This window comes from Caloenas nicobarica, chromosome 3 (assembly GCF_036013445.1).
Source record: "Caloenas nicobarica isolate bCalNic1 chromosome 3, bCalNic1.hap1, whole genome shotgun sequence".
In the NCBI taxonomy this organism is placed as follows: domain Eukaryota; kingdom Metazoa; phylum Chordata; class Aves; order Columbiformes; family Columbidae; genus Caloenas; species Caloenas nicobarica.
Genome location: NC_088247.1, coordinates 71,960,493 through 71,974,529, shown reverse-complemented (window position 1 = coordinate 71,974,529; position 14,037 = coordinate 71,960,493). Strand labels below are relative to the sequence as shown.

The 14,037-nt window shown below is 44.5% G+C and overlaps 1 protein-coding gene across 1 annotated transcript in view; it reads left to right on the top strand.

The window, feature by feature from the left end:
• Nucleotides 1-13,386: 13,386 nt before the first annotated feature.
• Nucleotides 13,387-14,037, top strand: part of AGPAT4 (1-acylglycerol-3-phosphate O-acyltransferase 4) — an 80,720-nt gene continuing 80,069 nt past the window's right edge. The window contains exon 1 of the mRNA XM_065632680.1: nucleotides 13,387-13,465. The gene's annotated coding sequence lies outside the window, so the exon portion shown is untranslated. The remainder of the gene's footprint in view (nucleotides 13,466-14,037) is intronic.

Here is a 14,037-nt window from a genome sequence, read left to right as displayed (position 1 = left end):
AAGAGCAATGGCTTGTCAGAAACCATTTCTCCAAAATAAGGTTTAATGTTTCTGGAGACCCTGAGAGCAAACATAATAATATTAAAATCTTCTCATATAGCTGTAGATCCTGTGCAGTTCATTTCTGCCCTACTTCAGTGAGAAAGGAAAAATCAAGCTTTTTAGTACAACCTGTCCTTTCATTACTTCTTAATTAAAGTCATTGCGAATCTTGCATTGCAAACTTCATAGACAGCAGTACCATACGTCAGCTGAACTACCACAATTACAGGAGCAATGCTTTGGTCAGGATTCATTAAAAAAAAAGGTAGTCTTTGCATAAACAAAGGAACTTGATTATAAACACATCGGGAACACTGGCATATGCATCCTGACCCGCCTCCGATGACTTGTCTGGCCTTGACCAAAATGCATTGATGTGTACGTGCAGAACTCTCTGGCAGAATTATTCCACAACAAAATATGTCCTTCTGTAGTAAACTGCTGAGGAACAACAATTGCTCCAAATATTATTCAATATTTCTCATTTAATAGCCAACCCCCCCCCAAAAAAAAACCAAAACAAAAATAAATAAATAGATAGATAAATAAATACCAACCAACAAAACAAGCAAACAAACAAACACAAAAAAACCCAAAGCAAACCCAAATAGGTGCTTTTACTTCAGCTTTAGTTTCTTATTATCTTACACAAAGCAAGCACTTGTAATTTCACCAAGAACTGAATCTTGAAGAATGCGCGGTGGTAGGAAATTTCAATTTGAAAGCTGAACATCTTCTAGAGTTGTATGCCATTGGAAGAGCTTTGCTATAAAGGAAAGTATTAGGCATGCTTTTCCCTTTTGCTATTACAATCTCTTATATCCTGACTCTGTAGTTTTCATTAATTACAATAGCAGCTACTATATCTAAGGGACAGTGTTTTGACCCTGTACACACAAACGACTGGGTTATCAAATGTCCTGTATTGTAGTACAGAGGAAGTTGTTAAGTAGGATGATCAAACAATTTCATCCTTTTTCCTCTGCTGCTGTTTCAGGCTGCCTCTGCACACTTTGTCCTCTGCCAGCCAGGAGCGCCGTGCGTTACGACTGAAAAAGGCTGCACATGAGGATTTATGTGACCAGAAACTGTACATAAGGCAATGGGAAAACTGCATTTGCAGAACAAAATTTGGACTTAACAACACATGCCTCTCTCTTTGACAATTCAGATTCCTCCTCTTTGAACTTGATATCAAGTTCATTCTACATCTGTCGTGTGAGAACCTAACTCATACCACATGATGACTATCATGTTCCCACACACCCTTCTAGTGTGAGGCATTTAGAAGCAGCACGAATACGCCGACTGTAAATCAGGCCTGAATTTTCTTTCCTTTTTCTGAAGAGCAGCACCAGTAATCATGAAGGAAGTTACTCACCACTTAGGGTAAAGATGGCAGGATCAGACTCATGCCTGTGGCCTCACTTCACAGACAAGTTGTGAAAATAGACTTGGACACTATAACAGCCAGTACCATTAAAAATGCCCATGAGGGTTTAAACAACACACAATAAATATTAGCTTGCATTGCTGCCACGCACATTGAACAAAGAAGATAAAATAATTTTGAATAACTTCTCATTAAATGTGGACTACTGGGTCTTTGCATATGGGAAGGGGTCTGTGGAAAAAGAACTGGGCAGCCATGTAAACTGAAACCTACGTAACATCTGAAGAGCCACAGAGGAGGCAGTAAATTTGCACAGGCCACTTTTATTTTGGTGTTTCCATCTCTGAGTGGTCAACTTCACAACATACCTTTGGCTGTTTATGTGTGTGTGTAGTATATAAATCTGAACTGAACCAGTGCATTAAAACACCTCTACGAAGTTTGAAATTTCATGCTGTAGCCACATTTCGCTACTCAGACTCATTTCCATATCTGTCGCACATCTGTGCGCTCTCCTCTCTCCTTAATAGAGCTAACTGTGGGAAGTCACTGTACCTTCCCTATCTTTCTGCATAGATCCTACGTCAGTGAGGACTTTGGAAAATGCCCTCTGAAGAATACTGCTGCAGTGGCTGAAGACGCTACTGTGCCCGTCTGTGTGCCTGGCCCTTCTTCTGTTACTTGCCTTGTTCCAATGAGCAGTTAGCACTGAGCAGTTCACCTTCAGGGGTGATTTTGTTGAAAACTTGAGCTATGCCTTGGAGCAGTTAAGACACAGGCACATGTTGCTCCTTTGTTTTCTACAAGATCAATAACCCAACAGGGTAGGAAGGACAGCTAGGAGACCAATAGCATCTGAAAGTGCCCTTGTAAGATTTGCCAGAGCCTGTCTGCTAAAAAGCCCTTTAGCTACGTTGGTAAGGGGCAGTTAAAGGGCCACAGTCTCCTCTAGTGTAAACCTGTACCTAGTGTCATGGAAACTCATGGAGCTACACCAGGTTTACACCAGTTAACCAGTTATACCTGTTCATAGTTCATACCCTGATAGATATTCAGCCAGCAGAAGGCAAGTTTCCCCATGATCTACACTCACCAGATGCATGTCAGGTCAGGGCACAGCTTCCTCTCTACGGAACTGCAGGTCCATCCCATTCCCACAGCACCCCAAAAAGGGCTGCCACAGCCTTCTCCAAAGTGATTTGCAGCCACTCGGGTGGTGAGACAAATGCAACACTAAGGAATTCAACTCTTGTCTAATTAAGACAATGCAATCAACTGGTTCACAAACATTTAAGGATCTTCTTAATAACTCTATTTTTATCAGCTTGAGTGCCTGACACCATAGTGCGAGGTGATCATTAGTGCTGATATTTGAAGTAAGGGGAGTTTTAGCTTACTGCGTTTTCCCCCATGAGCACTTGCTCTCTGCTGACCCACTCCTTCTGCCATTACTCTGCTAGCTCCCATTTGCTGCTAGAATCCAGTATGAAGTAAGCTACTTTAAATTACTTTAAAAGTACTGAAGGCCATGCTTCCAAAAATACGTTCTTAATAACCAGCTTCTAGGCACAATTTTAGGATATACGAAGCTAAAAGAGAAAAAGGAACAAAATCTAATTGCTTTTAAGTGAAAAATTTTGGGAAAGAAGTTTTTCAAGAAATACTTTCTTGTGGGAAGATGCATATTGTCTATTTGCCTTCATCTCCTAATTCAGAAATGGCTTTTAGATTCCTAAAGATATTTATAATAAAATAATTTATCAATAAATTAAATCAACTTCTGCTGCCCAAGCCTGTCACTTGTTGCCTCCATTTAGCTGTGGAATATTACTAGTAATATTTTAGCAGTTCTTACAAAGCCTTATTGTGCTTCATATTGTATAGCATTTCAGCAAAAGAAGACTGTTCATGCCCTTAAGGTGACACAACCCCGGTGGCTGATATTTCCTCCCTCCCACCCCCTCTTGCGAGCTCTAGGAACAGAGCAACAGAGGGCAAGTTATACCCATCGTATTCCCACAAGGCCCTATTCCATTAAGAGCTGAAACTTGATGATAAAATCCCCAAAATGCTATAAAGGCAGCTGGACCCTTCCAGCTACAATATATGGTGATCCAGAACAGAAGCCCAGAAATCTCTTTTGGCTGTTGGCTGGAGCACACCACTCCTTGAAGAAGTCTTCACCACAGGGTTGTGCAAACCTCACTTGTTTTCTCACATGATGAAGACTTCTGCACACACAGGGCATTGTAAGAAAGTCCAAGTGAATGTAACACTGGCTGTTAAGATCCTCATGTTGCACTAAACTGAGCACTGCCAAACCCCCTTGACTTCATAGAAGCTTTATTAATTTTGAGTGAATTTTGGGAAAGTCCTCTTGGCACAACTTGGTGCAGGAGGGAGCATCCAATTAGGATTGCAATCATCTGACCAGTGCCAATGTATAGCATTTTTTTTCAGAGTTCATTTCTTTGCCTAAATAAGGTATTTGAATTAAGAGAGAAAATAGCATTTCATATCTGCCAGGTAGAAAGTTTTCCCTCTGGCTGCCTGATATATGTCTTGTAACAGTGCTAGTGTGAGGTGGAGAATTTTCAGCCATGGGTTTTGCAGTTCTATTATCTGTATTGAAATAAACACTGCTTTTTTTTTTAATACTTTGTGATTCCCCTTATGAAGAAAAAGAGACAGGAAAAGAAGACAACAGGATGGAAGACACATTTCCAGTATATAAACAAACTCAGACAAACTCACTGATGTCTCAAATGCTACAACTCATTGGGGGTGGCAAGAGACAGCAGTGCTGTGGGAGTCAGCTGCAGCCATCTGTCTCCAAGGAGCAGCTGGTGATGAGATGCTGCTATTAATGAAATGGGATTGCTCAGTGCTGTGGATTTACTGCAGTCAGTGTAGCCAATTCTGATTCATGCTGCCATTATGGCTACCACGCCTGGGGGGCAACAGGCTTTGTTAGGAGTATTGATAATACTTGGGACACCCGTGGTTCAAAGAAGGTGTGAAAAGCCGTAGATTCAGAGTGCTTGTGTAGACTGTCTTGTGGCTGAATTGCCAGGTGGCTGATTGACAGAGTTTCCTGGTTTAGCAGTTGTTAGTCATCTGAGAACTGGTTAGTAGGAAATGACATTAGCTCTGTTATTCAGATTGAAAAAAAATATGAATCAGTGGGGTTTGTTGGATTAATAGCATACTGCTACATTGGAAGTGAGCATACAAATAAAATACTGTCAAATCACTCTGAGAATTGGTGTGCTAAACCTTTAGCTACATCCAACAGCTGGGGTTGAACTCACAGCTTGAGGAGCTGGTGAGGACATGGGCCCACCAGGCTGTGTGTGTGTACAAGCCTTTTTTTTTAATTAACATTGATGGCTTGAGCTCAGCAGCACCTGAAGTCCTGTGATGAATGATAGTTAGCAGGATCACATTGAAGATTCTCTGCAGAGCATGAGCTGTCTCTTAACAGCAATCCAGGTCTTTTGACCAAATCAACTTTTAACACATCACACAAAAAAATGTCTGACATACTGCACTCACATTTGGTACTTCTGTATTACCTACTGCATTTTCTATAAAACTGCATTGTTGATATCTTTACACCTTCTAATACAAATGCATGCCTAGTCAAACCAATTTGGATGCTGGGCTATAGAGTCGGTCTTTCTCAGAAAGCAGTCCATTCTGTGTACTGTACTGTATATAACTGTTTTCATGAGGGATTATCTCAACTTGTGGTTGTGACACTCACCTGACACATGGTCCTGGGTGTTTTGAGACACATTTGTGAAGCAGGTAGCCTTCTGAGGAGGTCTGCCCTAGCAACTGTTCTAAGGCACTGCCTTAGTACCAGGTTTAGGTGGCCAGGTTTAGGAGGTTTGTTCCCCCAGGGCTGAGTGGGAGAATTACCCAGCTTCTGGCCGAGCCATTTGGGCATTTAGCCATGAGGTCACTTAGCACATTTTCCTACTGGAGAGATATTTGGAGCAGGGCCTTTGCCTCAGTATTGAATTGGTGACAAGGGACCCAGCAGTCTCAGGCAATGCAATGCCCAAGGAACTTGAGGATTGGTTTCAGGACAGCCTGCCAGTGATTTGTAAGAGGTTGCTAATTACTACCAATTGCAGTGATTTTTTTTCCAAACGAAGTGGATTGCAATTGCAAATTCACAATTGCAATTTCACATAGGCCACAAAGGAGTCATCTGAATAAACAGCCTTTGATTCACCACCATCTCTGCTGAATTCAGACTGCTGACTAGCTCCACACCCCTAGCTATCCTTTAGGCCCCAAGCTTTTCACGGAATCAAAGAACAGAAGGGAGGAAGATATAATGGAGCAGCTGGTGCCATGAAGCAAAGATGGAAGCGCTGATTTCTGGTGTACAAAGAGAATCAGGGCCCTTATACTGAACCAGTGCTGGGGGTTGCTGTGATTCCTGCTGGAGACCACACTTAGGGCTGAGAGGGACAAGAATACAGACAACACATGGGGGCAGCTGGAGGCAAAAGCAAGCTCTTACAGAAATGGCCTGATATTTTGTGTCTGGAAGCAGTTATGGAGAGGTTCTGCCATGGCACAGTGGCTGGCACTGTTTTGGAAAGGCAAAAGGTGTGGCAGTCTCTTAGTTTGCACCTATCAAAAGGCATCCCTGGATTACATGGGTTTTTTACGTCTCTGGCAAATCCTTTTAAGCTTTGCCCCATGCACAGGCTGCAGGACAGCAGGGCATGGTACAGAACCAGAACCAAACCATACAAAATACTACAGTTAAGGATTCAAAGATCTATAATTAGTAGATGCCAGCAAGGCACCCAGAAAATCTTTGACATTGAGGCATTTTAACTTCAGAAAGTATAACATCCCTCTTTGAATGTTTCATTTTCTTTACGGCCTGTCTTATGAGCACTATGTTGTTTGAAATAGCCTAAGCACTGTGAGGCCTGGGCTTCTGAGAACTACTCTGTCGTTTTTCTCATAAGTGTCCAGTCTGCTTTTCGTTTCCTAGATCCTTTTCTTTTTTTGAGCAATGGTTGCTGAGCAATGATCAGATTTCTTAAGGAGATTTCCAGCTATTTTATGTGAAAACATTCCTGTTTTAAGGTTTTCATGCTCACTTAAGAGCTTTATATTGAGGAATTATTTTTCTTTCCTCTGGATCTCAGTATTTTTCTTAATACAGCATCCTTATGCAATTGCCAGTTCTGGAGCTGTGTCTGCATCCACTGAAATCAATGAAATACCACTGGGAGCAAGATCAGGACAAATAATAGAAAATTAAGAATGAAGGGGTCAAGGCAGGAGACCTGTCTTCTGTGACACTGGAAATATATAGGTTCCCAAGACCACGGTTTCAGTGGGGGAGAAAGAAGAAAGAAGAAATCAGAAGAAAAGTAGCGTCCTGTATGCTTTTCACTCAGGACACAGATTTGCTCTATTTAATGGGGTAAGGCAGTCTAAATCTATAGCGTACTGTATTTTTTTCAGTGGTATCACTGGTATTTGGCAGCCCAAGGCAAAACCAGTACAAAATCTTATCTGACTCTTCCACTCCTTTTGTCTGAGTCCTGAGCTTCTAATGCTGTTTGTCTCTGTATTCCCTGTTATCATGTCTTACGCAATCTGTTTCTGCAATTTAGTATCAAAGATGTTGTCCCAATTTTTTTCATTCCTTAATGTGCATAATAGACATTTACAAGAACTGTAAGTATTCAGCTTTTACCCAATTAGCTTTTAGCTAATGCCTTTTAATTTAAAAATCTATTTCATCAGCCACTGGCTCATTTTAAGAAAGAAAGCAACAGTACAGAATGACAGTTTTCTCCATGTTTGAGGGGTCAAATTTGCTCATGCTGAGTATCTTAGTCTGTAAGGTGTACTACTAAATTTCTACCCTTGAGTCTTCAAGAACAACACTTCTCAGGATGTCTCTAAAGTGTGTGGTCTTTATGAACAATTAGTGGGCTCCACTAAAGTATACAGAATAAAATTTTACACACTTCTGTTCTTCAAATACATCAGACTGCACAGAAATTTTAAAAAAATATATCCACCATCCACATAAAGTCTGCTGTTAGTGGATATTTCCTACCACCTAACCAGTGTTTATCCCATAATTTTCTTGGGGAATAGACGGCTCCTTGATGCTCCCTTCAGATAAAGCAGTCTTTACAAAAGCAGTGCATAAGAGAACACTGGGTAGAGACTGCAACAGCTGATCAAGACAAGAGTTGTGTTCTGTCGCGTATTTCCAGTATGGATAGTACGGTGCAGGGTTGGTGAGAGGAGCTGCAGCAGGCAACATGTTCTTTGGTGAGCAATGTGTAAGAATGGGTATTTTGCCTACTGCTTCTTGCCATTTTCTGTTAAGTTTGTAAAAGTTCACAATGGCAGGCTCACACAGCACATCTCTACTCATTATTGCAACATAAAGCAGTGTTGTCCTCATTATACTGAAATAATTATTTCCTCTTCTAGGTGAGCAAATGTACATGTACATGCAAAAAGAATGGTTGTGTGGAGTTGTTTCTGACTGTTAATGTCTGTGTAACTATATATGTAGATTAGGTATTACCCTTGAAGACCTGGAGAGCAGCCAATGTGCCTCTTCCTCGGTAAACTTGATGTAAACAGTTATGCATAAGCAGCAGTTATTATTACAAGGTCTGAGCTACTCCAGCTTCCAAGTTGTTCAGACCAAGATTTTGTTCTACAGTCTCTCATCTCTGCTTCTGGAAGAGTACCAGTTTTCCTGAGTACTCTCTAAACAGCACTTACCTTTGCAGCTCCAAAGTGATCTTTCCTCTAAGATCTTAGAGGAATTTCACCCCCACACACATACCCCCACACCCCATGACCGTGACAGTAACAGATTTTGGTATCTGTGGGGAAATAAGGGAAGATTGGTGAGGAGGATTGTAAACATGTTCAAGTGACTTGCAGCTGCAGTGTAGAAAAACACATATATCATACTAATTTTTATTTAGTCTTGTGTGTTGGACAAGTAGACCTCTGCGTTTAGATAACATAGGCCTGCGATAAACTCAGAGGCACCCTAGCAAAGCTGCTTGAGGTTCCTGCCCTGCTATGGGAAAGATCAAAGCACAGTGGAAAACTGCACCTGTGTGAATCCCTGAAATACAGGTGAAAACAGCAGGTTCAGTAACTCACCAGCAAGGACCCAGTTCCGCAGTGCCAGTGTCACCACCTGTGTGCCTCTGCCCAGGTACTGCTTCAGGGATAACCTAAGGTAACCAAAATAAATTTACTCTTTGCATTTCATCTGTGGTTTTGTGGTTGTTCCTGTGTCCTGCCTGTGCCAGCTCACACAGCACCTCTGTCTTTCCAAGGTGCCATTGATGCCCTCATCATTTTCTAACTCTCTGAAGTGTGTTTGATCTGGGCTGCAAGATTTCCTCCTGCCATGGGAGATGGGTGAGTGTGTGGGTGTAAAATGTCTGCTCTATCATTTGCATGTACAAGTATCTCTAAAGCCAGTCACTTGAGCCACCAAGTTTGGGCCCGAAGTGGTTCATGCAGAAGTCTTCATTTTAATCAAGCTTTAAGAAAACACGGAAATCAAATCTATGGCATTTTGTATTAGATAGTGTGTAGAGAGAAACAAAGGCCCTTCTTCTCATAGGTAGGCTCAAGTTGAATACTTAAAACAGTTGTGGAAATAATATTTGCACGTGTGTAAGGAGTGCTTATTTTGTGGATATCAGTAGATGTGAAAATATTTGGTCTAATTCTGCAAAGAGTAATTTGGAAAACATTTTATATGGTATGATCCTTGGTATTTATTAAAGGAATGGTATTCTTTAAAAATGGAAAAAGCAACATAATTGATTAGTAGCTATGGACTTGTTGCAGAAAATGAAGTATGATGAAAGAAGAAACATGTTAAAGAAATATGTTTTTCCTGCATCTCAGCCAGTATTCTTTCTGTATATACTAGACTTCGTAAAGGGTCAAATTGGACAGTCTGGAGCTTAAATTCCTGTAATGCATCTTGCTCAGCTCTTTTGCTAATGCGCACTCAATTAAAGAATGTGTCTATTCTAACTGTGGCCCCAGGGTTTAGTTTTAACAGGATGTTTCCATTTGTGGGTACTGTGTGTCTTCTGTGCAGGGAAGTGGCGTTTTCTGTATGAAAACAGAGGATCCACTTTATAGCTGAGGTACAGGAGAAGCTGACAGGTGTCACAGTTAGGCTTAGTCTGCACTAGAAAAACCTACCCAGAAAGCCAGTTACACAGGCTATGAGTGTGTGATTTTCACGCCCCGCTCCCCGCCCCCCCCCCCAATTGCATATGTAAACTGATAAACCTGCATCCATATTAAGACTTCTGTCATTACAGCAATGCATTGTATCAGTACCTTTCACTCTTGGTTTCCATATTTAAATAGTTAGCATATATTAACCTGTGGACACATATTTTCATCTGGTTTCCTAAAGGAAACAAATTGTGCAGTCATGCTATACGCATCAATCCTTTAAAAAATTCCTGAACTTGTTAGGTGATTTTAATCAAGCCCAAAAGAGCAGCAGAGATCTCAGACACAATACTTTCCCACAGATTTCATAAAGACGGATAAGCCAAGTACAGGACAGACTTCCTTTTATTGCCTGCATGGAAGGACAGCCTGCAGTTTAGCCTTTATTATACACAACCTACACAGAAGAAGAACATTTTGAATGCTTTTAAATGCAGGGAATATATCTTTTTATAATATGGACCTTATTAGATATTAGAGAATCTGACCATAAGTCATGCAGCAAGAGCAAACAAACTGGGCTTCTTGAGTCCACCTGCTCATGACAGCGTATCATAGTGTATCCCTAGGTAATATCCACCGTATCAGTCTGGCAGCATCAACGTTAAGGGTACTGTCTCTTTCTCTAGGCCAGCATTGCTAGATCCACAGAACTTACCAGAAAAGACAAGCTTCTGTCTGCAATTAAATTTGTGAAATCAAATTCATAAGGCACTTAAAAGTGCATGTGAATAGCAGGGTTGGGGTCCAGCTGTTAGAACCAGCAAGCAGTTAATTTCACTTCAGCCATGAGAGGTACCCCTGGGTTCCATACTGATTGGAGCACCTAGCAGGAGCCTGAGGTTTTGAGGTTTTCCTTTTTTTTTTTTTTTTTTTGGTGGTGGTGATGGTGTTGCTGTTGTTGTTGCTATTGTAGTTTTGTTTTTCTTATAGGAAAATGCATTGAAAGTCATCCATTTCACACACAGTGACAAATGGCCCTTGGATAGCTGGTATAAGTCATTGCCTGGTCTAAGTTCCTAACTTGAGTCTTGCCCAATGAAATCAGGCATTTGCACACCCACAAGCAGCAAGGAAAGAACTTCATTGAGGCTGCAAACCCAAGCACTCGGAACAAGAAAATGCCAAAATTGAGACCTGAAGAAACCTAATTTAGCTGCTCTTGGCCATATGGTGTGTGTGTTCTTTTTTTTTAATTAGCTGTACAAATCTGAATATACTTTATTGAGTGCTCTGGAGGGTAGAGTTTAAGGAAAGAGAATGATAATCTGATTCCTTTTTATTCTCCTTGTTCATAGCACCTAAAAAAAATACACAGTGGGGACCTCACAAGCCTTGTTCTTAATACAGAAGCATTTTTTTTTGCTATGGGATTTCCAGTCTTAGTCTTTACCACAGAATCTAACAGCTTCATAAAATTAATATATTTACCTTTTAACCCCCAATTAAAATAAGAGGGTTTTATTATTGACATTTTCTGGTTAAACTTTTGAGAAATAGATATACTGCATCAAAACTAGGATTTCTCTCTCCACTGGAGAGTTTTCTCAGGTGTAAAGCATCTATAAATCCTATTATATTCAGCTGCAGCTTAACACTAATGGAAGCAAGAAGCCAGATTTTTATTATGGCTTCCCAGAAAATGGGGAACATACAAATAACCAGCTGTGGAGTGTTTGGTCTCAAGGCCAGATAAGTAAAAGATATTGAGTCACTACCACACTCAGCATCAGAGTGCCTGACTTTTGGATGCTTGGCTCTCAGGGTAACACCTAGACAATGAGCAAGATGTCTTGGAATAATATCGCAAAAATCTGTAAGTCTAGTACACAAAGCTGCTTATAGTAGGTAGTAGGGGATGCTTAGGACATAGCTGTGCTACAAACTCAGACACTCTGCAGAAGTAAATACCTTGTTCAGGGATTTCAAGTCTTCTCCCTCTGCCTGGAAGCGTCCCTTTTTTAAAATGCAGCCATAAGGCCAGTCTTTTAAAGTGTGGCTGGAGAAATACCCTTTACCAATCTCTATCCACGTGCCAGTCCAGCAGTTAGACCATCATAGTGAAGTTGTCAGTGAGCTGGATTTAACTCCTTCATTACCAAATGGAAGGAAAGTTGCCAAATCTCAACCTGAACAGTACACTCACATAATCCATCAGCAGCAACCTGTCAGGACCCTGATGGCACCATGAGATCTTAATGGCCCCAATCAGCCTCACCTGGGACCCCCACCCACACACTCTGCCAATGGACCAGGGCTCCATTTAAGCCCAGGTCTGGGCCTTCAGCCCCTGCTTGAGCTATTGGGTTGATGGATGTGCTTTCAGCTTGGTCTGCTGCCTTGTTTCCTGGATGGAATTTTGTTGTACTCCTCTTTTGAGCTGTTGCCCTATCTCGTGCTGCTCCTGACTGGATTCCCTCTACAAACTTCACACCTGATTCATTGCTTCATCTTGTCTAGGACTGTTCATGGACCCTGCACTGTGCTATAACTGCTCTGTTCAGCTGAAGTGGGGCTGTGCTCTGGTTGGTGAGGATACTGCCTGTGCTATGGTCACCCTAAGCTCCAGGCTTGTCCTCCCTTGAGCAGCAGCCTTGCTCTTGCTGCTCCCTGAGTTGTAGCTTCTTGTCCTTCCCAAATGTTGTAGTCAGAACAGTCCCCTCTGCTCCCTAGAGCATGTCCTCTAGTGACTAGTCTGGGAAGTCTTGCTTATGTCCTCGTTTTGCCCCTGTTTAATGCGTAGTACAACTTTTGCTTCAAGTACCTTTAAAAAAGTAAACAAAACTTACATTCAGTGTAAAGAGTGATGCTATGTGGGTGTAACGGGCCTCCCCCACCAGACCCCGGCCTCGGGAGCCCGCCAGCCCCGGTGCAGCCGCACACCCTGCAGAGCTGACAGCGCTGTCCCAGTGACGTGTCATCCCAGGCATTATCACCTCCTGATGCTTCTGGTGTTTAATAGACTCGGTTCTTGCTATTCTCTATTCACGCAAGCTGCTTTTCACTCCTCAGTCAGAGCCTGACAGCAAACGTTTGCGTTTTCACATACGGTGAACACTGTGTGTCAGGGTACTTGGATGACTGCCATCTCCATTTGCTTTTCTCCACAGCACCCAGGCCGAGGAGCCGGTATTCTGTTCTCCAATTTCTACTTGAAGTGGCAGATACTCACAGGTGCCCTTCACCCCGCGACAGCTTGCGGCATCCGTACGGCCACCGCCCAGCCCGCCCCCTCCATCTTCACCCCAGGTTCGCCCCGGCTAGGGGATGACGAGCAGTCAGCCCAGCCGCCGGCAGCCCTCACGGGACGGGGCTGCCCTGCGCCCCTTTCCCCGGGGCTGCCGCTTCCCCCGGCTCCGGCTCCGGCTCCCTCCTCCCAGCCGGCTCAGCCGCCCTCCTCAGCAGCCGCGCGGCGCCGGGGCCCGTAGCGCAGCCCCCCCCGCGCTCCGGCGCCCGCCATGCGGCGCCCCGAGGGGCAGGCGAGGCCGCTGCGGGGAAGGGGTCGCCCCCTCCCACTACCCCGGAGGAAGTGACATGGCGGCGGCAGAGAGGGAAGGCGAGGGGCGCCCTTTTCTTCCCGGAGCCGCCCGGCGGGTGGAGCCTGGCGGCCCCGCCCGAGCCGGCCGCCTCCCGACGCGTGCAAACTAGTGGCAGTTGGTGCGGCTCGGCTGCCGCCCCGCCGCCCGCCCGCTCCCGGCGCCTCAGCGCGGCACGCATGCCAAGGCCCGGCGGCGCCAGGTACGTGCTCTTTCCCTGGCGGCCAGCGAGCTCCTCAGGTGTGGGGCCGCCCTTCTCCAGCCGGCGTGGTGCCCCATTTGGAGGAAAAAAAAAAAAAAAAAAAATCTCCCCCGAACACCCCCCCCCTCCCCAGTCCCCTCCCTAAAATAACCGCCCCCCGGCGTGCCATAGCGGCGAGAAGAGGGGCCGGCGGCTGCCGCCGCCGGCGGGGCGGGCGGGCGAGGCGAGGGGCGGGAGGCGGGCTGCGGACACAAGTTCCCTGATTTATTCGCCGCCGCGCCGGGTCTCCCCCGCCGCCCGGCCCCGTCGCGCCGTTTTTCCCGTGGCCGCCGAGAATTTTCCTGCCCGCCCGCGGGCCCCCTTTGTGTGGCGAGCGCGGCCCGCGCCGGGGTTTCCGTGGAAACGGCGGAGCTGTGACGGCCTTGCCCCGCTGGGCCCCCCTCCCCCGGCGGGCGCGGGTCGCTGCCTGGCGGTCGTGGCGGCCGCATCCACTTTTGGTTTTCCCCTCTCGCAGCGGCGGGGCCGGCGGGGGCAGGGCGGTTGCCGTGGAAACGAGCGGGTGCGATCGCCTG